Source organism: Toxorhynchites rutilus, chromosome 1 (genome assembly GCF_029784135.1).
Source record: "Toxorhynchites rutilus septentrionalis strain SRP chromosome 1, ASM2978413v1, whole genome shotgun sequence".
NCBI lineage: Eukaryota > Metazoa > Arthropoda > Insecta > Diptera > Culicidae > Toxorhynchites > Toxorhynchites rutilus.
This window is the reverse complement of record NC_073744.1, coordinates 191,134,523-191,157,663: the sequence shown is the minus strand read 5'-3', so window position 1 is coordinate 191,157,663 and position 23,141 is coordinate 191,134,523. Positions and strand designations below refer to the sequence as shown.

At 40.7% G+C, this 23,141-nt stretch overlaps 1 protein-coding gene and 1 long non-coding RNA gene across 6 annotated transcripts in view; one reads left to right on the top strand and one right to left on the bottom strand.

The window, feature by feature from the left end:
• The window catches only part of LOC129763246 (uncharacterized), a 29,555-nt gene extending 24,998 nt beyond the window's left edge, over nucleotides 1-4,557 (top strand). The window contains exons 3-5 of one of the 3 annotated variants that reach the window (XR_008740849.1): nucleotides 2,342-2,540; nucleotides 2,609-2,796; nucleotides 4,231-4,557. This is a non-coding gene — a long non-coding RNA (uncharacterized LOC129763246). Of the gene's footprint in view, nucleotides 1-2,341; nucleotides 2,541-2,608; nucleotides 4,162-4,230 lie in introns of all 3 variants that reach the window. The other 2 variants (XR_008740848.1, XR_008740850.1) reach the window with 2 other exon arrangements.
• Nucleotides 1-23,141, bottom strand: part of LOC129763244 (RNA-binding protein MEX3B) — a 90,843-nt gene that overhangs the window by 58,172 nt on the left and 9,530 nt on the right. The window contains exon 1 of one of the 3 annotated variants that reach the window (XM_055762118.1): nucleotides 2,736-3,457. The exons of the other annotated variants lie outside the window; for them this stretch is intronic. The gene's annotated coding sequence lies outside the window, so the exon portion shown is untranslated. Of the gene's footprint in view, nucleotides 1-2,735; nucleotides 3,458-23,141 lie in introns of those variants that run through there. 3 annotated transcript variants of the gene reach the window in all.

Below are 23,141 nucleotides of genomic sequence, written 5' to 3'. Positions count from 1 at the left end.
TCGCTACGTTTTGTATTAACCCACATGTCTTCGAATGTTTCGTAACGTAACTCCTAAGCATATGTCTTTACCATAACGATGTGTTGTTGGAAATTATAAGCGAATTCTAAAATCTCATGAACATGATGGTATAACACGACAAACATATTTGAAGGGCCTATTTACTATTAAAAAGACAATAAATTACAAATATTTTTTTAAATATCTCGAGAATGGCTACATTTAGAAAGAGATTAATAATAACCTTTTTTTGTTTTAAATAACATCAGGATTCATAATTTGTGATTAAAAATGACTGCTAACATACAAAAACTCGAAGTTTCGAAAATTCCTAAAAATTCGATGTTCGTCAAAAATAGTCTTACCAACTTGAGCCCATTTTTTAAATTTTCTGCATGACTTCTGTTTTGTATGAAAAAATAAAAAAAATATATTAAAAAATATGTGTTTTGGATATTGCAAATTGAATTTTTATTTTGTAAATAAAAAAAGAGTACTAATTTTTTTCTCAGTGTACATTTTTTTCATATTCAACCAACAATACTCTATAACTCTTTCTAAGACACTATTTCGGTACGACTCATAGTTTTTGAGATATAAATTATCAAAGATTTCTCTTACCAAAATCGATACGCCCTTTTCAAAAGTCTTGAGTCAAAAAATTCCCAATTGCTGTGAAAAACTCATATTTCCTCCAACTCAAACGGAATACACACTTTCATTGGAATCAAAAATACAAGTTTTTAAAATCTGCATTTTTAGGACGATTTCATTTGGAATTGCTGTATTTGAGAAATAGTTATGGCAGCGCATGCTATGTCGCTCGAAACTCTACCACCTTCATTACCTTTTTTCCAGTACATTGGTTTCAAACCATATGCTCATATTACGGACAGGTTCTGATTCTATTTAGATTTATATTTTTTCTGCTTTCGCCTAGTTCAGCAGCTTTAGTTTCTCAGCTTCAACACCGACGTAGGTTCATGTGGCTTCTTCAGATGCTGTCAAAAATCTATAAAATGTTTCGGTCGTAGTTAAATCTCTCTAGATGCGTTTTAACAATGGACTCCAGTAAGAGTCTTCTTGAGTATCATTTTCGTGACGCGACCGATATTTAGTTTTTCAATTTGTACTCGCTAGATGTTCCAGAGAACGTAATCCTACATCAAAGCGCATAGATGATTCTGTTAAATATTTTCAATCCTTAAAACAAGAACTTTGGTTGGGAATGGCTCAAAAATGGTCGAACAATACTCAAACTTCACTTTGGATTCAAATTCAAAAAACTTCTTTCAGCTTAGCAAATGCGCGAACAATATATTTATTTCTTCGTTCAATTCAGTTTTATTCTTTAGGACGGGATTCTTGGACTACAAAAACTATTCTGCTATATTTCATTCCTTTTATCAGCTTTTTCTCCTATCTGTGTTATAAAGCTATGTATTTAGAATATTCACGGCGGTGATACTTTTGTAAGAGAAAGATGAACAGTGTTATTTTTCTCCTATGTCATATTTTCTTCTTTGATCGAACATAAAAAAGCAGTACACCACGCTACGCATAAATGCCAAAATGAATCTTTTTCAGATAGATTCAAATGCTCTATGTATAACATTGGTGAGATGGGAAGAAATATAATTGACCAGGCTATAAATAATATTGGAGCGTTGTTTTAAAAACTTGACAGATTCTTGGTTTCAAAAAGTCTGAATAATCTGTATAAATACAGATTATCTTGTAGATATGGTAACCCTGGGTACTGTTTGTATCGTCGATTTCGACCAATCAGAACCCGGGATTCCAGTTTAGATTATGGTTAAGATTTTTCAATCGTTAGATAGTTGATTTCATGATATATATATTATTTTTTTCAATGTAATAAATTGTTATGGAGTGCCCAAATCGAATAACGGTAAAATCTCACCAATCCTCCATCAAATCACTGAGCAAAAAAAAGCGTTTGAAATTGGACATATTTCACGATGGGATCGTTTTTGATTTTTCAATTCGTAACCCCCATAAATTTCATATTTGTACCACATCACAGCCACCAGCATATAAAACAAGCACGCGACAATGGAAAAATAACTTACACTAGGAGTGTACTTATAATTTTTGCCATCACTTGTGATTTATGTATCGATTCTGATTATAATGATCTGTGCGTGTACCCTAATGGCAGTTTACTGTCTATTTCTGCATTACATAGATACTATAACGTGACCATTTGCGTGATGATTGCAATCATGGTTTATTGAATCGCCGAAAAACAATCGAATTTACTGCTATAGGTTTTTCGCTATAAGATAACGAGACTAACGCCGCATTCTATCTATTCCAGGAACATTATAAGTCTCCACGCAATGGAATTCAGCAAGGCTCTAGCGACACAGGAAATGAACAAACCGATTCGTACTACACTACAAACATGTGTAAATTGCAACTGACAAGCATAAATACATCGTACGAGAGTACAAAAATAAAACAAAAAGACGAAACAGCGTTCTCACGCAGAAAAAAACACCACACACCGTATTCACGTAAGTAAAACATGTGTAAAAAAGTATGAGCGATGATTGAGAGTGAGAATCTTTTATCCACCGCCCAGAATCATAATCATCACCACCATCATCATCGTCATCATTACTGTCAACAACGCAGCGAGCCTTGTGGTTTGCTACCCAAAGATCCATCGAAGATCTCATGCGAAACGCAAAGACCGGATGGAAGCTTACCTCGTTCCTCGTTCTGCCTGTCTGCTGCTCCTGTCGTACCCAACGACAATCCTCTCGGGAGGTATGTCTGGCCGGTTGCTGCTACTTACTACTACACTATCCTTCCTTCCACCCTTCCACCTCTGTCCCTGATTCTCACGACCGGCACTCTGCACACACCTTCAATTTTCCCGGCACTCCCTCAACACAACATCAACACGCAAAGAGTGCGGAGACGAGACGACCAGGCTTTCGCTCTCGATTTCGAACCGGCTCTCCCTTTTTGAAAACGCGACCGGTGAGAACCTTCTACCACACCGCCAACAACAACAACAACAACAACAGTACACCCCGTGGCACAGTCACACCGCAGCTCTCTACCCCCACCCCGGGGGAGAAAAAGCGATTACTGCTATTCGGTTCTTTCCTTTGGGGTATTTTCTTGCGCTCACCAAGGCTTTCAATGGCTTGGACCGTCGCGACCGGTGTTGTGCTTCTATTCGAACTCAACACTAATTACCAATTTGTGGTTTCGTGTAAATCGATTCTCCTCCAGACTAAACGTTCGATTCCCTAGACAAAGACTGTCGGTAGTCCTGCAGGAACTGATCACGATGCACTTGTTCCAGCGTCTGGACAGTCCCACTATCCGGCGTGAGTGTGTGTCCGCTTCGGTGATACGGTTCAAGCCCGTGGAAGAAGATCCCGGTGTACCCTCTTTTTGTGTTGGCTGCACTATCGTGACACCACAACTGCTGCTGCTGCCGGTGGGGTTTGGCTGGATGTGTCTCCACCACCAAAGTACAAGTACACAAACACATCGAGCACCCGTCTACTTGCCGGTATATTCCTGTTGTACATAGAATACCCCTGCGCCTTCTATGCTCCGATGCCCTGATATGAGATGGTTGGGGGGAACTTCTCTGCAGCCAGTCAACCAGATTATGTGCTCCGGTATTTTCTTTCCTGCATCTTGCGCCACTCTTCTTCCTCTCACCCAGCCACCGCTCGGGGTTCCGATGAGTGATGATCCAGATTGCGCTCCAGTGGGTTCGTTCGCCTGGGGGGGTGGCGACGACGATGACGGGGTGGTTCGTGTCTTGCTTCTAGAACAAAATATTCGATACCTAACACCAATACCAACGCCGGGAGAGAGTGAGAAGAGAGCCTTCGGCGCGGTGACTTCGCAAGCATGGCGTGCTTCGACAGAACTGAGTGGTTCCACTCGCGAGATGTGATTCTCTGGCTCTCCGCGAAAGGATCGCGTTGTCTAGTGTGGAAAAACGCCGGTATGCTATCTCTTTTGGCACATAAAACTGCTCTCCGAAAGAGAGGAGCATGATACGGGCAAGCATGGGAGAAAAACCGAATATGTATACAAAATGTTGCAAGGAGAGTGTGCAGGGTCCAGCAAGTTGGGGTGGAGGCGGTGGAATGAGCACAATGGGTGAATGTCGAAATTTTGGGTATTTATTCCTGAATAGTTATTTATGCAAATATTCATTTGTAATTACAGGATACTTGATTTTGCTGACAGATTGTTGTTCCAAAGTACCCATCCATTTGAGTTGACGGAGATGGAGAGTTCAATATCAAACCAGATAAGTTTTTAATTTTCAATCTCAATGAAATCACATACATTCTTAACACGTTCGTCGCCCAACGCGACGTTTTTGAGTTTCTTGCAGGGCCCAACTTGCGAATAAATTCATAAATGAAGATCAAACTTAGTTTGTAGATAACTTTTACATGATCTAGCAATGTTTGTTTTCAATTTAAGACGAATTGATGGTAATAACACATGCCAAAGTCATATTATAGGGGTTTTGCAAAAAACTGCAGTACAAACCATCCGTACTATAAATTAATAAAAAGTATAGTATAAACAGTATAATATTATGGCTATGATTTTATTATTTTTCTTCATATCCTATAGTTACATTTAGGTGCCTATTTTATCAAATTCCTTCTAAAAATCCTATTCAATTAGAACGAGGAAAGTGTCACCCATATGTGGGTGACGGGGCGTCGAATGTGTTAACTCATCACTCAACTCATTGTATAAAAAAGTAATGTATAAACAAAATATATTGGATGGGCAACTCAATTCGTTCCGTTTTCACACGATGGCTCAAGGTGCTATAAAAAGTCGACGGCGACAGCTGATTTTTGCTGAATCGTGAAGTGTCGACATCTAGCACAAAATTATTTTTTTTATATTAAGTTTTTGAGTTTTGCAGAACAAGTTCAATTTATACTGCGTTAAAAGTGTCGAGTTTCGCTTCAAATAACCACCATTTGCGGGATGCATTGGAAGAAATGTGCAGCTGAAGCGCATCGAATGCTTGTTACAGTTTATGATGACTCTGCACCATCGGAGAGATTTTGTGGAGAATGGTTTGGACGATTTAAAAGTGTTGATTTTTGTAATTAAAGTCAAAAGCGTTCTGGTCAACCAAAACAGTTTGAAGACGGAGAATTAGATACATTACTCGATCAAGATTTTTGTCAAGCACAAATTGAGTTTGCAGAATCATTGCGAGTAACTCGACAAACTATTTCTAAACGATTCAAAACCGCAGGTTACATCTAAAAGTAAGGAGATGATGTTCTACAAGAATTGACGAACGGCGATTTTGCATGTCCGAAATGTTGTTTGAAAAGTATAAAAGGAACTCTTTTTTGTATCGAGTCGTCACTGTGGACGAAAATGGATTCACTACAAAAAATTAAAATGCAAAAGATCGTGTGTAGAGCCCGGCCAACCAAGAACTCAACGCAGAAGCCGAATATCCATGTTGGCTAAGTAATAAATTCTGGTGGGATTAAAAGAGTGTTATCCACTATGAGATGCCAAAACCTGGTCAATCGATCAATGAAGACTTCTACAGCATTCGGAGGTAGGTATAGGAAGAACTGTTTGCCAAAAATGGTTGCTTTTGCAAAAAAGCACCATAAGGATGAGGATATTATGTTCTGGTAACACAATCCCCCAAACGTACCCCAGGCGTGGCCAATCGAGTCGTATTGGGCCATGTCATCAGATGTGTCGAAAAAGTGGATTTCAAGGTGGTCCGAACCGTGATGGCGAGGGTTTCGCGAAATTTAAGGAATATTGAAGATGAAGAGTATGATGAAGTACTTATTCCTTCATCATCATCAAATACATCAAACCTAATACTGACTGTTAAGGCGTCGTGCACAAATTACGTAACGCAGTTCTTCGAATTTTACATTGTCACATATCATTCTGGTTATAGAAATTCTTAAAGAGCGGCTCAATGGAATCACGAACGAGGAACAGTAGCTTACCCTCTGGATTTACTTTTCTACAGTGGCCTGCCCTTCCGGACAGGGAAATACCTGATTCGATTCCAATGACCATAAGAGAGCGCTTACCCGTTCCTTACCGAAGGATTTTCGTTAGTCGGCGGTTCAGAAGTTGCAAATCACTCAATGGATTGCAACTTCTGAACCGCCAACACACCAACACTGAGACGTTTTAAAATATCAACTTCGTGTTGTTAAAATAATGAAAGTTGGTTCGTTTCTATAAACGCGGGGGAATGAAAATGGCAGATAAAAATATCACTCCGTCTTTTTCGACGTGATTTCACAAATGTTCACTGCACGCTGTCGCATTATCCTCTCAATCAGCGGGAACTATTAGAGAATGTCTGTTTTCAATTGCTAAAACACACTGAAAATAGCACATTCACATGGATATGGTAGGCAATCAAAGATAAACACAAATACTAAGATCACGATTTGCAAAATAATCATGACAAAGCATGCTATGTCGTTCGAAACTCTACCATCTTCATTAACTTTTGTCCAGGACATTAGGCCATATGAATAAAAAAAAAGTATTTACTTATTCTACTCGTTTCCAAGTAAAGTAAACTTTCCTAGTATTTACTTGAAACCGTATGAATAAAAGTTTACTTTACTAATTTCATTTTAACGCATGTTCAAATATCGAACACAGTTTTTTTTAGTTTTTTTTGTCAAACATCTGTCAACTGATTGTTTAGGTTTGGTTTCAAAACGTCACTTTGCTTGCCCGTGTTGTGATCCTTTGGTTTTTTTGGACAGATAGTGTATTTGTGATGATTTTTGACAATATAACCATCGAGATACTTGAAGAATATATTCTGGTTAACAATGGTGAGTTGAGTTTTTAATTGTTACTAAAAATACTAATTTGTAATTATAAATTTACAATCAGTCAGAGTCTGTCGAGGAATTGGTTAGCAGCGGCAAAAGTGGGGAAAATCGGGAAAACAGTTGATCAGGTAGTCGATTCCCGGCGATCCCGGAAGATAGCGATAGCGGCTGTAAGAAGAACCGTTTCAAGCAAGAAGAAATGGATGGCGAACAAATCCGGAAGAAAATAAATCACATAAAGACCTTCTTGTTCTTGTTAAAAAAAACATTTTCGCGACTAAACCCATACAACTGCTTAAAATTGTCGTCATCCCTTTCTCTGCGTAGTTTGTGGGCTTGGTAATTCGATTTTTCACAAATTCAGGACCGATGCCACAAAGTAGTGGTAACGGAATGTTCGACGCGTCATGTTATATCTTGTTTAACTTTAAGTGCAAGATAGCAGTATTGAATATAAATCGGATATGACATCCGAATAGATGGAATTGTTTTCAGACCCAAAGTCTGCTCATGAGCACACTTGATAATTACGAAGTAAATACTTGATAAATGCTGTTTTATTCATACGAAATCAGCTAACGTTTGCATTAAAAAAATGGACAAAAATTTCATTGGTTTACCTTCACACGCACTGACGAAACTACCCATGCAGCGTCAATCATAGTAACCCATGAGTCAGGATTGAAAGATCGGCAGCTCTATCTGTCGAACTCTAACCGTGATGGCGAACACAGTGAAGCTACTCCGTTCAGAATTGAGCGCGTTCAAAGAACGTTATCGGGCCGCGCCGAAAACGGACTTCGCGCGGTACTTTGTGGACGCCGGATACGCCCGTTCCGGCGTCTACAACATCTTGGCATCGAAAGAAAGCCCGGTTCGGGACGGCCGACGACCCTGAGCGACAAGATGCTCCAAAGGATGCTGAAGAGGAAGATCGAGGGAAAAGCGGCTACATCGCTGCGTGCGCTTGGCCGGGAGGTACTGGCCAGGAGTACCCGGCGAACATGGAAATACATGTCAGGAAGTGAAAGTTTAGTAAGGTTAATGAATAAATTCAACTAGAAGACGAAACCAACCCATGATGTTTCTCATGATGTTTCCGATCAAAATTCTGTCGATTGAAATTCTATTCATTTAGAATCCAGAATCACAAAACAGTTGTATTTCGGGATTGGCTAAAGGTACAAAAAAAGCTTCAGTATCAAAATACAGATAATTTATTGTTCTTTCAGAAAAACAATATTCAAAAAATTATTCCTTTGGACTTTGAAAATGTGTACTTTATATCGAAGTAAAATGTACGTTGTATCGAGTGACGTTGTATCGAGGGTACGTTATATCGAAGTTTTCCTGTACTTTTGTTTCATACCAAACGTAGTAAAAACTCAATCTCACTAACCGACTGCTCGATTAAAGTAAAGCTGAATTTTGTTTCTATTCATATGGCCTATTGAGTCATTTATATCATGGAAATTCATGGCATACTTCGAAAAACAATTTTCGGCCAAATTGAATAGTTACTACCCTTCTAGATTGTGGGTGAAGTTGGCTGGAATTTTGAATGAAAATACTTTATAGTGTAATATTTACATCGACAGAATCCCAACAAAATTGGTCGAGTTACATTAATGGCAATAAAAAAGATGCAAAATGTTTTTAGCACTCAAATCGATGATAATATCAGAAAAGACTCTGTTTCTTGTTACTGCCATCTTGGACTTTCAAATATTATGGACGGAATCTATCCGATCCTTTTGACTTCGGCACATACTTGGGTTAGTGTTATGGTTCTTAATAATATAAAAGTAAAGGACAAAAGGTATGACACTAAATTAATTTGAACCCCAGACGCGAGCAGGGCAACTCCGGGACCCTTCTAAAGTGTAACAAGGAACATATGCCACGGTGCGCGCGACGCCAGAAGGCGCGCATTCCGTTAAAATTCAAATGTGACAACTGAAACCTACCTTTTTCCTCCCCTTCTCATATGGAAAGGAACCACACACTGTGCCTGAGAGGGGTTTCTGATTGTTCTGGCGCAAGGAAAACCCCCCGAAAAATCGTGCCGTTGGTCGATCCTCTTGAAAACGCATATATTTTATATGGGACAAAATATGACCTGCCGTTTTTGATGGGAACTGTTCGACGTTAGTTTCCCACGATAAAACCATTCGATTCTCTATCGAATCAAATGCCGATCGTTGGAAGTCATATTCAAGAAACGGTTTAGCAAACCCTTGCGGAATACGCTATTCTACCGATTCGATCGAAGCACAACCCCCGGCTACACCAAGGACAGACAGACAGATAGCCAAGATTATTTAGGGTTTCAGACGATTCTTTGTTCGATCCTTTGCTGCAGAAGATGCTGTTCGGTTATAGGGCGAGAGCGGCGGCGGTGGGTTCGGTTTGACACACAAAAACACTCCACCGATGACGATGCGAAACTTGCGAGATGCTCCATCCTGGCAGAAAACTAAACCCATTCCTCCAGTATGCAGCAGCAGCAGCGCAGCCATCGGTGGTGGACGGCCAGACACTACACAAAGAAATTGCATCAAATGCGACACACAGAAAAAAAAATCCATCAAACCCAAACCCCTCGGCGGGCGTGGTGCACCCCACACCGGCGGGAATCGTGAGGCGAAATGCATAATTCGCCACTACTCTCGTCTCGGGAGATTCGCTCTGCTCTCAATGGTTTTATGGGTTCTCTCCAGTTCCTAAGCATACACGGTCTCTGCAGCCGTCGGCTGCATATATGCAGTGAGTCTTTTTTCCCTGTTTGGGTCTCTGTCTGAAGAGGAGTTCTTTCTGTTTTTCCCATTCCACGTTCTTTTTTTTTTTTGCACTAAATGTTCTCGATCGCAAATTTGTTGTCGTATCTGTATGTTTGGTTCGTTCATCGGAAACGAATGCGTTTCTTTCCTTTCTTTGTGGCCACATTCTTTTTATCCATTTAGAGTTAGTGCTGCTCGATGATGGAACCAATGAAATGCATCAAAGAGAATGCACCGATCGCAGGGATCGTCTACGGGTGCGTAGTCTGCCCTTGGCTTAGGATGCAGAGCACGACTGCACAGTGGGTGAAGTGTCATAGTTATTTGGTCATACTGGCGTATCTATTGGTTTTCAACGTCTTTCACGTCTTTCGGGAACATATTGGAGGTACAAATTGGAAAACGAAAATCGATCGCATCGTGAAAGATGTCCAATTCTAAATGCAGTCATTCATGACAGATTGATGAAATTTTTGCGTCACTCGATTTCGGCACTCCATAACAGTTTTTGACGTAGGATTACGTCTTTCGGGAACATATTGGGGTACAGGAGCCGATCTGGCGTGGAGGTAACATCCATACTTCTCACGCTCAAGATCACGAGTTCAATTCTCACTCCCGACATTCTTCCAAAATGGAAGGTAAAAGTGACGAACCAGCCAGAAGCGTTGAAAGTCACTATAATACAAAAAAAAAAAAAAAAAAATATATTGGGGTACAAATTGAAAATCGAAAATCGAGTACATCGTGAACAATGTCCAATTTCAAACGCTTATTGCTCAGTCATTTCATGATGGATTGATGAGATTTTTGCGTCAATCGATTTCGGCACTCCATAACAATTTTTTATATTGAAGAAAATAATATATGTCATGAAACTAACTATCGAACAATTGAAAAATCTCAACCCCTATCCTAACGGAAATACCCACTTCTGATTGGTCGAAATTAACGACACATGCGGCGGGTCCCTAACAGAGACATCAAAACCAAGCTGCCTGTGGGAAATCGGCATTGCAAATACATGAAAATAGGGGGAACTTTTATTCCTACCGATAGGTATTCCCTAACAGAGACATCAAAACCAAGCTGCATGGGGGAAATCGACATTGCAAATATATGCAAGTCGGGGGCATTTTGGTATTGCAAGTAAGGTGAGTTATACGATTAATTCTAGCAAATAAAGGGCCTGATCACGAACGTCACTTCACGGTGAAAACGGATTGATTGTATGCAATTTGTATGCACATAATTTAAAATTTTAGATTTGGAATTTCAATGTTGGTTGCCTTCTGAAATTTCATGTCAATGACCGTTCGTGTATTGTGAAAAATTTAGCACAAGTGTAAGTGTAAAATTGTATATGGTAGCAGTTGTGTTAAAAATGACTTGATGTATGGAAAGATTTGTTTCAATTTCCATAAATGAAAACCAATGTTCCCGCTCGGAAATGGGTCGTTATTTTTAAGCTGTCTGTGTTGTTGTGTTCATTTTCATCCAGAGAAAGTTTATACGACGAGAAAAATTGGAAAAGTGAAAAAAATATTAGAAAAAGTGATTTCTCATATGCATTAAATATAGTATTAGGTGTTGTTAGTCCAATTAAAATTCACATTGGGTTGAATAAACACTAAGAAAGTAAAAATTATGAATGAAAATCACCTTTTCCATTTCAAATATGTTTTCTCTATATTAAAGTAACATGTTTTTACTGATGAGAAAAATCGATAACTGTGTTCGGTATTGGTAATTATCTTATATTACGTTGGTGAGTTTTTTTTTCTTCATCCATACACATAACACAGGAGGCATCTCGTCTAGGGTCACAAAGGATGGTTTTCGTCATATCTCATTCCACTTCGACATATTTTATCTGATACGCACCATCCAACGACTGTTTAGCATCCTTCTGCCATCATCAATCGGTAAACACTGGTGAAGTGAACAAACAATACCCAACAACCAAACAAAACGGCCCTTTTCAGGGCCATGAAATCATTATCAAAGAGTTTAACGATATAATTCTTCAAACATATCCAAAATAAATAGATTGCCTAACGGAATCCTACGTCAACTATGCGGTTGTGTCTCGGACACAACCCTCCTGTGACTTTTTTTTACATTGAATAAAATAATGTATGCCATGAAACTTACTATCAACAATTGAATAATCTCAACCGTTATCCAAATGGAAATTCCGCGTTCTGATTGGTCGAAATCGAAGACACAAGCTTCTTTTTGTACCCACAATTATTGCTCAGTAATTTGCTGATAGATTTACAAGAGTTTTGCATCAATCATTTTGAACACTCCATAACAATTCATTACAGTGAAAATAAACCTTGATAAATCTTTTCTAACGATGGGGAAGTGTGCGATATTTACAATAAATGTTTTTCGAGAATTGGACATGAATTATCAAACAAAATACCCAGAAACAACAACCACACGCCGCAAATCTATTCTCGATATGTCCAAAACTCGATATTTCCGTACCCGTTCAACACCAAATGAAGTTTTAATTATAATTAATAAACTGAATAGTTAAAAAACTAGCGGTCCTGACCACGTTCCGGAACATTTGATAAAAGAGAACTCGTCGGCTTTCGCTAAGATCTGCCCACACATATTCAATAGAATACCGACCACAGGTAGTTATCCGAATTGTCTCAAGGTGGCCAAAGTAGTACCAGCCTTCAAATCCGGTGAATCTTGGAATCCATGCAACTATCGACCGATTTCTACGTTTTCTGTATTCAACAAGATTTTTGAAAAAAATGCCTGTGAACAGATCGTGCGAATTCCTCGATATAAATAAAGTCTTCTATCACATCATATAAATAAAGTCTTCAGTCACTGAGCTTGTAGACGAAATCATTAGTGGTATTGATCGAAAGATGATAGTTGACGCACTCTTTTTAGACCTTTAAAAAGCCTTTGACACAATCGATCATAATATACTAAAGGGTGTGTCACATCAAATTGCATCACGGAAAAAACGCTGTAAAATTCGCCCAGTAGATCGATCCTTTTGAAAATTTTAGACAGTAAAATAAAAACTATTAAACAACTTATGGCTTTTTTTTTTATTCATACTTCGACCCCAAGCCCGTATGCTCGCACCTTCCTCTTTACCCCGTCCATAAGGTTCTGTACAACGTCAGGTTGTAGTTTTTTTTTAACAGAAATCCATTTTCTCTTGAAGTCCGCCTCCGATTTGACAACTTTTGGGTTCTTCCGGAGGGCCTGCTTCATAATCGCCCAATATTTCTCTATTGGGCTAAGCTCCGGCGCGTTGGGCGGGTTCAATTCCTTTGGCACGAAGGTGACCCCGTTGGCTTCGTACCACTCCAACACGTCCTTTGAATAGTGGCACGAAGCGAGATCCGGCCAGAAGATGGTCGGGCCCTCGTGCTGCTTCAATAGTGGTAGTAAGCGCTTCTGTAGGCACTCCTTAAGGTAAACCTGCCCGTTTACCGTGCCGGTCATCACGAAGGGGGCGCTCCGCTTTCCGCAAGAGCAGATCGCCACACCATGTACTTTTTGGCAAACTTGGATAGTTTCTGCTTGCGAATCTCCTCCGGAACGCTGAATTTGTCCTCTGCGGAGAAGAACAACAGGCCCGGCAGCTGAAGAAAGTCCGCTTTGACGGAGGTTTCGTCGTCCATTACCAGGCAATGCTGCTTCGTCAGCATTTCGGTGTACAGCTTCCGGGCTCGCGTCTTCCCCACCATGTTTTGCCTTTCGTCGCGGTTAGGAGCCTTCTGAACCTTGTATGTACGCAGGCCCTCCCGCTGCTTGGTCCGCTGGACGAATGAACTTGACAAATTCAGCTTATTGGCGACATCCCGGACCGGACTTCTCGGATCACGTCTAAACTGCTTAACTACGCGCTTGTGATCTTTTTCACTGACGGAGCATCCATTTTTGCCGTTCTTCACCTTCCGGTCGATGGTTAGGTTCTCGAAGTATCGTTTTAGTACTCTGCTGACCGTGGATTGGACGATTCCCAGCATCTTACCGATGTCCCGATGTGACAACTCCGTCTTCTCGAAATGAGTGCGCAGGATTAATTCACGACGCTCTTTTTCGTTCGACGACATTTTTCCAAATTTACGAAAAATTGACAGTGAAGCATGGCCAACGTGATCTATACACTCTTATCTGATTATAAGCGAAAGCTGAAGATATAATTCCTAAAAATTAAATTTCTACAGCTTTTTTTCCGTGATGCAATTTGATGTGACACACCCTTTATTGAATAAGCTGAACACTTACGGAATCCGAGGTGTAGCTGATGATTTAGTGCGCGGCTACTTAACTTGTAGGTAACAATATGTAGCAGCACACAATGCCAACAGCACATTGGGTTCCATAAATATAGGGGTACCTCAGGGTAGCAATATTGGACCCCTGTTATTTTTGTTGTATGTGAACGACATCGGCAGTCTACCTCTAAAAGGGACTGCAAAACTGTTTGCTGACGATACAGCACTATTTTACCCAAGCCCGGATCCGGGAACCATAGTGTCACATATAGAGTATGATCTGGCTCTCCTTGGGGATTACTTTCAGGCAAATCTATTGTCACTCAACCTGGCGAAGACCAAATACATGTTTTTCCATTCACCTAGAAAGAAAATAACAACATGTCCTGATCCCCAGATATCAGATGTACCCATCGAAAGGGTGCATAGCTTCAAATATCTGGGGGTCATTCTAGATTCAACCTTGTCTTGGAATTTTCAGGTGAGTTTCGTTGAGAAAAAACTCGCTTCCCTTTGTATCCTGAAGAGAGTATCACCTTTCATGCCTCAAAAAGCATTAATCAGTTTCTATTTTGCGTGCATCCATTCTCATCTCCAATACGGGTTATTAGTTTGGGGGTATGCATGCAAAACAAGACTAAAAAAACAGACTTTGCAGAACAGGTGTCTCAAAATTATTTATAGACTTCCGAGTCTGTATCCAACTCTAGAACTGTATCAGAATGAGTCTCACGGTATCTTGCCTCTTTTTGGATTGCGGGAACTTCAGTCCATGAAACTTGTACACAGTATACTACATACTAATACTATACATCCCAACATGACAATCCCCACTGCAAACCATCGTTACGCTACACGACAGGCACAGCACCTATTGAGCGCTCGAGCAACATCTAGCATTGGTCAACAGCGTTTTATTTTTTATTGACCGTCCCAATTCAATGTTTCACCTTTGCAAAATGATAACTCGTCCCGAGTTGCTTAAGGTCAAGCTGCGTTTGCATCTGAAGACAAAAATAAACAGTTTTATCATATAAATGTTATCAAAATGTAAATGTGGACGGACTATTGCCCCATCCCCCCTTTTCTTTAGACAACAATGTTCCAGCCACCGAAATGATGTTTAATTAATCTTTATGCTCTTTTTGAATCCCTCGAAAGAATATAAATGGGATCCTACTATTATCTCAATAGTAAAAAAGAAGAAAAAAAATCGAAACCAGCTTTGCAAAAATGTACAAATCGGGGGCATTTATGTATTGCAAGCAAGGTGAGTGATACGTATAATTCTAACAAATATGAATTTCTGTCTGTTTGTGTCTTATAGACTTGATATATTACAAAACTGATCACGCTGATCAGTGAGAATTTGTGTGTAGAAGTTTTTGGGGCCGGGAAAGGTTCTCATGATGGTGCGAGGCCCCTTACACTGATGGGCGCAAAAAATCCACCCCCATTAAAGTATTCCAAAATTTTCAAACATTTCGGTTTTCCAGTCAATACTACGTAAAAGTAGTTGCCATTCCAGTATCGTTGATTTTTTTTTTTAAAAAACAAAAAAATACTTCTGCTACTAAAAATGGTACTTTGAGGGTATGACAAAAAACAATCCACTTCATGGTTTATTTAAAAAAATAGTAAAAATAGTGGCCTCGATAACCAACTGACAACGCTTTGGCATGCTCTCCACGAGGTTCCGGAAGTGTTGGAGGTCCAGTTCGTCCCAAGCCTTCTTCAACGTATAGTTATGTTTGTTCATAACATCAGTTTAGTTCACCTTGCTGTCCAAAATCGCCTATAAATTCTCATTAGGATTCAAGTCGGGGTGGTGTTTGATCCGAACTGATCAGAAGAATGCTGCTGTTTTCTTCGCAGTATGCTTCGGGTTATTATCTTGCTGGAAGGTGCGGTTATCCTTCAGCCCTATTTTTAGCCTGGATTCTTCCAGGTTGATCTGCGCTAAGTTTCGCATCCCAGCCCACGAGAAACAGCCTCACACCATGATGCTTCTACCATCGTGCTTCATAATCATTTGTAGATGCCGGTCGTGGAGGTCCCCGTCGCTCTTCCGTCACACTCGGAGTCGCCTTTTCTTGTTAAACTTGGACTCGTCCGACCAAATCATGCGCTTCCAGAACTCCAGCGGCTTGTTGACATGGTCCTTCCGAACTGAAGTCGTTTTTTTCTGTTGGTGTTGATGATCATCGGTCGTTTTTTGGCGAAGTAGCTCTTCAGGTCCCGTTCCACCAAGCGTCTTCGAATGCGATTGGAAAGATCCAGATCCAAACTTTCTTTTATCGTCCGAATGGTTGTTCGTGAATTTTTCTTTATTTCCGGATGATTAGCGTGTCCGTTCTTGCATCAGTCTTACGTTTCGGTCCTCTTCCCGGTCGATCAGCCACGCTGCCAAGCATCTGATGCTTCCGAATGACCAGCTGGACCGCACCACGGCTTACATCATACTTCTCAGCAATGTTTCGTTGAGACTTCTTGTGCCGGAAGTAACCATATTGAAAACTCATAATGGAATGTCAAAATCAAACATACTTTCTTTCATTGCTGCAATTTTCTCAACAAAACAATGTTTTGAACGTGTCCAGATTATCGCAGATACTCATCGCAGATACTCATACAAAAATTTCGATTCGAAACAGTCTGCAAGTTATCAAAATGCAGTTGTAGCAAAAAGAATTATTGATGCAAAAACAAATCCACAAAACTGTGATTTTCTCTCATTCCTTACTCACAAAAATATACGTAGTCCTTTGTCGAAATAGAGTTGACGACTTGAAATAGTTTCCTAAACCCAAATTTTGTGCGTCAAATAGAGCAGGGTGAGCAGTTGCGCTAGCGAACCTCAACGAAAGCCGCGCACATGTTGGCAGTCAATTTTTGGTATACACTGAAAAGCAGGCAGCTGCACCTTTTAAAACAAAAAATCGAGAGAGAGAAAAAAAGTATTAATTGCGTGCGACGTAAGGTTGCTCCCCTACCTGAATTTTGTGCGCCCCAAAAGCAGGACGACAAAAAGCCGCGCTAGGTAACCTCGACCCAACATTTGAGAGCGCGTTTGAGCACAGGGCCAAACCGAGGCACAGATCACCTCTGTAGCAATACCGCACGACTGCCCCAGTAGGGCGTGAAGTGCAGCTCTTGGTTCGTCCTCGAAAGCCAGACTATAATGCTCCGCCGCGCAATCCGGCTAACTTCGGTTGGGTGGTGGTGGTGGCCAGGACACATTTGAATCGCCTCGCCCCTTCCTTCCCCGGTGAGCCGGAGTGTTGTGCCGCTGCACAGTAAGCGAGACGAGAACCTCTAATTAATTGGAACTATAATTTCAGTGTCTGGCTGGCAGCGTGGATAGCACCACTTTGGCAGACTGATTTTCGTTCGAAAGTCTGCGTTCCGCACTGGGAGGTGGTGTGAGTAATCGGAGTATGGGTGCCACTCTTTGTGTGCAAACTTCAGTCTGCACCGTGCAAGCGTAAATGCAATGCACCTTTGTTTGCATGCATCCTTGATGTATATAGCGCCGAGCTTCAATCTCTAAATAATGATGATGGATGTGGGATATAGGGCTGAAAATATTGAGCGTAATATTCCTTTGTGTCAATCATTGCAAGTATTGGAACTTACTAAAATAATACTTTTTGTTAATTTGTGTTATTTACACTTCACCTCCGTAGCCTACTTCGTTACGGTGGGTAAAAATTCTCAGCGGTGCATCAAATCGGAAGCATCCTCTTCTTCGCAGCTAATTCGATTTGACAGCGATGTCACAAAAAGTGATCTAGACAATTATCCACCACGGATGCACACACATACCCGAGGAGGTGGTGAGGTGGGCGAGACCAAAAATCAGTTCCGCAGCGGCAACCAGACGAAATAATACATATTTATATAGTTTCCACTAGCAATAGCAAAAAACGCCGCATGCACACCGGGATCGCACTATCCAGCCAGACGAGCGAGTAGTGTGAGCAAAAAAAACGATCATATATATGTGCAGAAATGCATGCGCTTTGCGTGCATCACCCGGGATAAAAACGCGGTCAATACATAACCCTCACACACATACACAAACACACTCGCAAGTCGTGCGAATTTATATACCTTGGAGCGCCAAGGCGCTCTCATGCTCTCATTCTCTCTCCACTGCTCATGCTCTAGAATCCAGAAGTGCAGTGATAAGAACAGACGACAATGTGCGTAAGACGCACACACCCATCCACCCATACGTGCACGGAACGTGCAGTAATACATGAACCAGTGTAAATAGAACCAAGGATACTCCCTTGTGTTGACTGCGGAATGGGCACAAATTCAATTTTATGTCCGCCATATCATACAAATGGTATCCCCGGAAGTTCCCTCCGCATGTCCGGTGCAACAGAAATTAAAAAAAAAAAAGAGACAGCCAGTAATAGGAAACTATTTCGAAATTGTTGAAACAATCTTCGTCGAGGAGGAGACCAAAAAAGCAATATCAATTAATCGAATTCATTCCTGAAATGAACAAAGTTTCGAGCGGTGGAGCGTCTGGGCCCTACGGCAGATTGTGAACCTACATTCCTCAACGAGGTATTCGTTGAACTTCAAGTAGGAGCTGATCCAGGCGGAGATGAACACTCAAAGGACTATTACAGAGAATGAATCAAGACAAGAGATTTTCTGGAACCGAATCAGATTTTATTGAACTAGGACCCACTACTCATATCGGAGCTGAATCCTATAGGATACGCTTGACAGTTTGAACGGTCGTCGGTTAGGACTCCTAGCAGACTAGCCATAGTGTAAAATCAAAAGTAGTATGAAGTATATTGAGGATCGCACGAAATTTGACAAGTCAGCAGTTTTCAAGAATTCTCCTCTAATCGGGAAACCTATCCTCCAGTCTCTCCTCAACAAAATATGGAACCAGGCAGATTTTTCCTGTGACTGGAAGGAAGATCTACAGGTTCCCATCTCGTATCCCGATAAGAACCATTTTTTTTTGCTGACAGCCACCGACCACTGCATAAGTGAGATTTTTGAGAAAATTGTTAACAGAAGACTCATGTTCAGAGATGCCAACCTTCCTGATTTTTATGAATTTCCTAGACTTTTTGGCATGCTTCCTGATATTCTGACGAACACATAGCATTACCAAATCTTTCTAAAATGATCCAGATTTCTCCTGATTTTTGTATTTTCTACATAATTAAAATAAAAATTCTCAGTAATAAATATATTGGAAATGCTATACCAAAAAAGATCTAGTATTCGCACTTTTATAATAACGGGCGTTCAATAAAAAGTGAGAGTGATTTCAATATCTCTCTGCAAAAATAGTAAAGAGGGTGAATTTTTTTCTCACCGAGAGCATTGCTCTCTGGGCTCCCGAGAAATGGGTTGCCCGTTTCTTTTCGCTCGGGTGCTGTCAGTTCGATCAAAGATGGCGTCGAAACAACAAGCACTCCGCGAGCGCGTTGTACAATTTTTCGAAGCGCGTGAAATTCAAGGGGAAAAGTTTACAGTAGATCACTCTCAGGACGTAAATGTGTCGGTGAGCACTGTTTACCGGATCCTGGTATCTCGGAACGTCGAACGGAAGACCGGTAGTGGCCGGTCTCATGACGAAAAAGAAGAAGGAATCTCTGAAAAAGTTGTCCGACAACAAGGACCGGCCGAAAATTCCGCTGCTCCCATTCCTTCATCTACAGGACCCTCAAGCAGGAGGGCATCGCCTGTCGGAAGAAGACTGGGTCTCCAGAGTACACGGACGAGCAGACCGTGAAATCTCAGTGCCGGTGGATGACGAAGGATTATCACAGGACGTCGTATGTGCTGGACGACGAGAGTTATTTTCCGCTGTCAAAGTCCCACATTCCCGGCAATGACCGGTACTATACCAGCGACAAGGCATCCAAACCGTCGAGAATTTTTTCGACTCCCTCAGTGCCCTGATCTACAATAATAATTGACGGGCCACGGACACCAAGCAGCTGATCACAAGGATCCTGAATTGTATCCGGAAGATGGATGGCAGTGCGTCCAGCGCTTTTTTGAGAGCATCTTTACCAAGTTGCACCGTACGGTCCTTTTGCCAACATTCACTGACTTATTTTTGAAGAACAACCCTTATGTTTTTAATAAAAAATACTGGATTGCTTGAAATTATTTTATTTTTTTGCTATATCACTGAAGAAATTCTCATTTTTTATTGAGCACCCGCTATTAACTCTTTTTTTCGCGGCAAAAATTTTGATCCTAAATACGAAGATATCTGCCTTCTCTGTGTCTTATGAGATTCTGTATCATATCCTTCTATCAAGCAACTTGTTGATAAATTGTCACAAGTACTGCTCGTAACTGATCAAATTAATGGTAGCGATGTAGGAACTTCCAGAATTGGTCAATGTGCTTGGCGTTGTGTTCCATCTGGGCAACGCCAAACTTGATGTCTCTTTGACAACACGACAAACTATGTTGAAGTGAGCTAAACTAATCGGGTATTACACCTCCAGATTATCACAGGTCCAGTTCTCTCCAAAATTTTCACAAGAGCAAGAACATTGACTTCATGGACAGACAGAAATACCGTGAGCAGTTTTCGCCGTGGAAACTAACATGTTCTGGGAGGATTCTTTAATTGCATGAAACACGACGAAAAAAATGTGGGAAAAAAACTGTGCATATAAAGTTGAATAAATGTTTTTGTTTGCTCAAAAATTGGCACGAACTTTCATGGCAATCCGATTTGAGCTATCTTGATTTCTTCCTGATTTTTATTCTTATTCTCCCTGATTTTTGAAAATTATTGTTGGCAACCCTGCTCATTTTTTTTTATTCAAATCGTTTATTTTTACAGGCTCAGTTACATAGGTTTAAAGGAGCCGAACTCCTTACTGTATTGTTACTAGTATATATATACATTTTTCCTTAATTCTAATGTTAATAATATAGGAAACCGATTACTCGCGGTCAACTCGAGTTTAGAAGGGTGACATATTTTCTTCAGGAAAAGGAGGGGATATGAGACCCTGCTCATGGTTCTAATAGAATCTCGTGATATACTCGACTGTCGTCAATCCGAGTTAAATCCCAACAACGATTATCTCACCGAACTTGTCGAACTTGTAAGTCATCATTTCCTGAACACACCCTAGCATAAACGGAAGATCCAGCTTCGAAGTTCTGGTCGTGTTTCGGTTGCTGCCTTACAGGTAGGTCTGTGGTACGTAGAAACCCCGAAGTTGTTCGCACGGTACGCTCAAGGGCAGACAATGTTGGTCTGTAGATGAACTAGAACGTTCGAAATGCTGTTGCGGTTGATGACTCTGATCCCTTATTAAATTTTCTTCAGTGATCGCTTCAGACTGTCCAAAAAACGCTCTGCTAGATCATTGGACTGCGGATGACCCGGCCAACCAGGAACATCAACGCTGAAGCCAAATATCCACAATGCCAAAGCAATGTTCTGTATTTGATGGGATCAAATGAGTGTGATGCACTATGAGCTGCTAAAACCTGGTCAAACAATCAATGGAGACTTTTACAAACTACAATCAATCCGTTTGAAGCGAGTTATTGCCGAAAAACATCCAGATTATGCGTCCGGTCGCAGTTGAAAATATTCCATCATGACAACGCTCAGCCTCATGTTGCATTTCGAGTTAAAAACTGTTTGGAAAAAAGCGGATGGGAAATTCTGATTCACCCACCTTTCACCCCAGACCTTGCACCTTCCGGCTTCCATTTGTTATGGTCAATGCAGAACGCTTGAAGTGCAATACACTTTACTTTTTACTTCAGAACAGGGTACTTAATCTGACTGGATTTATGGCACTCCGATGGCAAAGGAACATCTACCACTTGTAGAATTGTTGATCAACTGGATGCGACCAGTTAAGATCGTCATACTCTATACGAATCCATCTTTTGCATCAATATTTTATGATCAAAGGTTCCGAAGGTATCAAGAATCCAGGAGATACTCACGACTATCCGCGAGAGCATTCCCTTGTAGATGTCATCAATCAGTTCACACATCGCTGTCAGAGTTTCAGATCCGGTTCAAAATCAGTGCTAATGGCAACAGCACACGTTTTGCTGTTGAAAGAAGATTACTATTTGGTACCGGGAATTGTTCGAATATTTTACTCAGAACAGATGAAACTATATCGATCTGTAGTTATTTGTATCTGTTTTACTGCTATCAGATTTATCCACACGATTTTTTTTATTCCACTTTTCTTCGATTGAAATAAATATAACAGAGCCAGTTTTTATTGTTGTCACTATTGCATCATTAAAAATGTAAACAAACAATCAAAATATTTGCCAATTACGGTTTCAGAATTGTTTTTCCGGAAGAAAATGAGTTTGATACTGATTGCATCATTCTCCACGAACCAGTTCCTATTTACTCATTATTTGGCTGAGTGTAAAAGGTATAAATGATTTGATACACTCGCGTTTACTGTATTGGGCTTCGTGTGTTCAATTTGTGAAACACGTATTTCAAAAATAAAAATTGTGAATGAACATTAACTTTTTCGTATCAAATGCGTAGAAGAAATAATAGAACAACAGAGTAGAGTTTTTTGTGCAAGTGATGAAAACATTCAGAATGGAAATTGTGTTTGAGATTTGAGCATATTCTTACTTTTTACTTTATATTTTACTTTTGATCGAAATAAGCTAACGTCAACTTCTCGTTTTGAAAATAAGTGAATTTGGCGATGACTGCAAGTGCGCAAAAACAGTTTGAAAATTGTCTCCCCATTGAACGCCAGAAACAAAAAAGTCAGTAATCCAATTCGGTGCAGCTACAAATTGAATTTCGAACATCCCTCCCGGAGAACCCCATCGAAGTCGATGTGACGATTCTCCTTGCGTCGGCATCTGTCGGCAGGCCAGCACAAAAAAAAGGGAAAAATAATAGGGCGAACAAAAGCCTCCCCTCTTGTTGTCGTTGTCGTTGTTGTTGTTGTTGTGGGGGGTAAGCCGACCCGGTGCGGCTTAGAAAGGCTTTCCTTCTTCTTCGTCGGCATGACTCTGTGTAATACATATAGGATTGTGTTACACCGCGCTTTCCTTTTGGTAGCCATCGAAGGTGCCAGTGACCCTCTATTTTGCGTTTGCTGCTACTAACACTACCACTGCTACTGCTCCTGCTATCACCACTCCTGTTATTATTGCTACACCTTCTGCCCCCTTCCGCAACACCT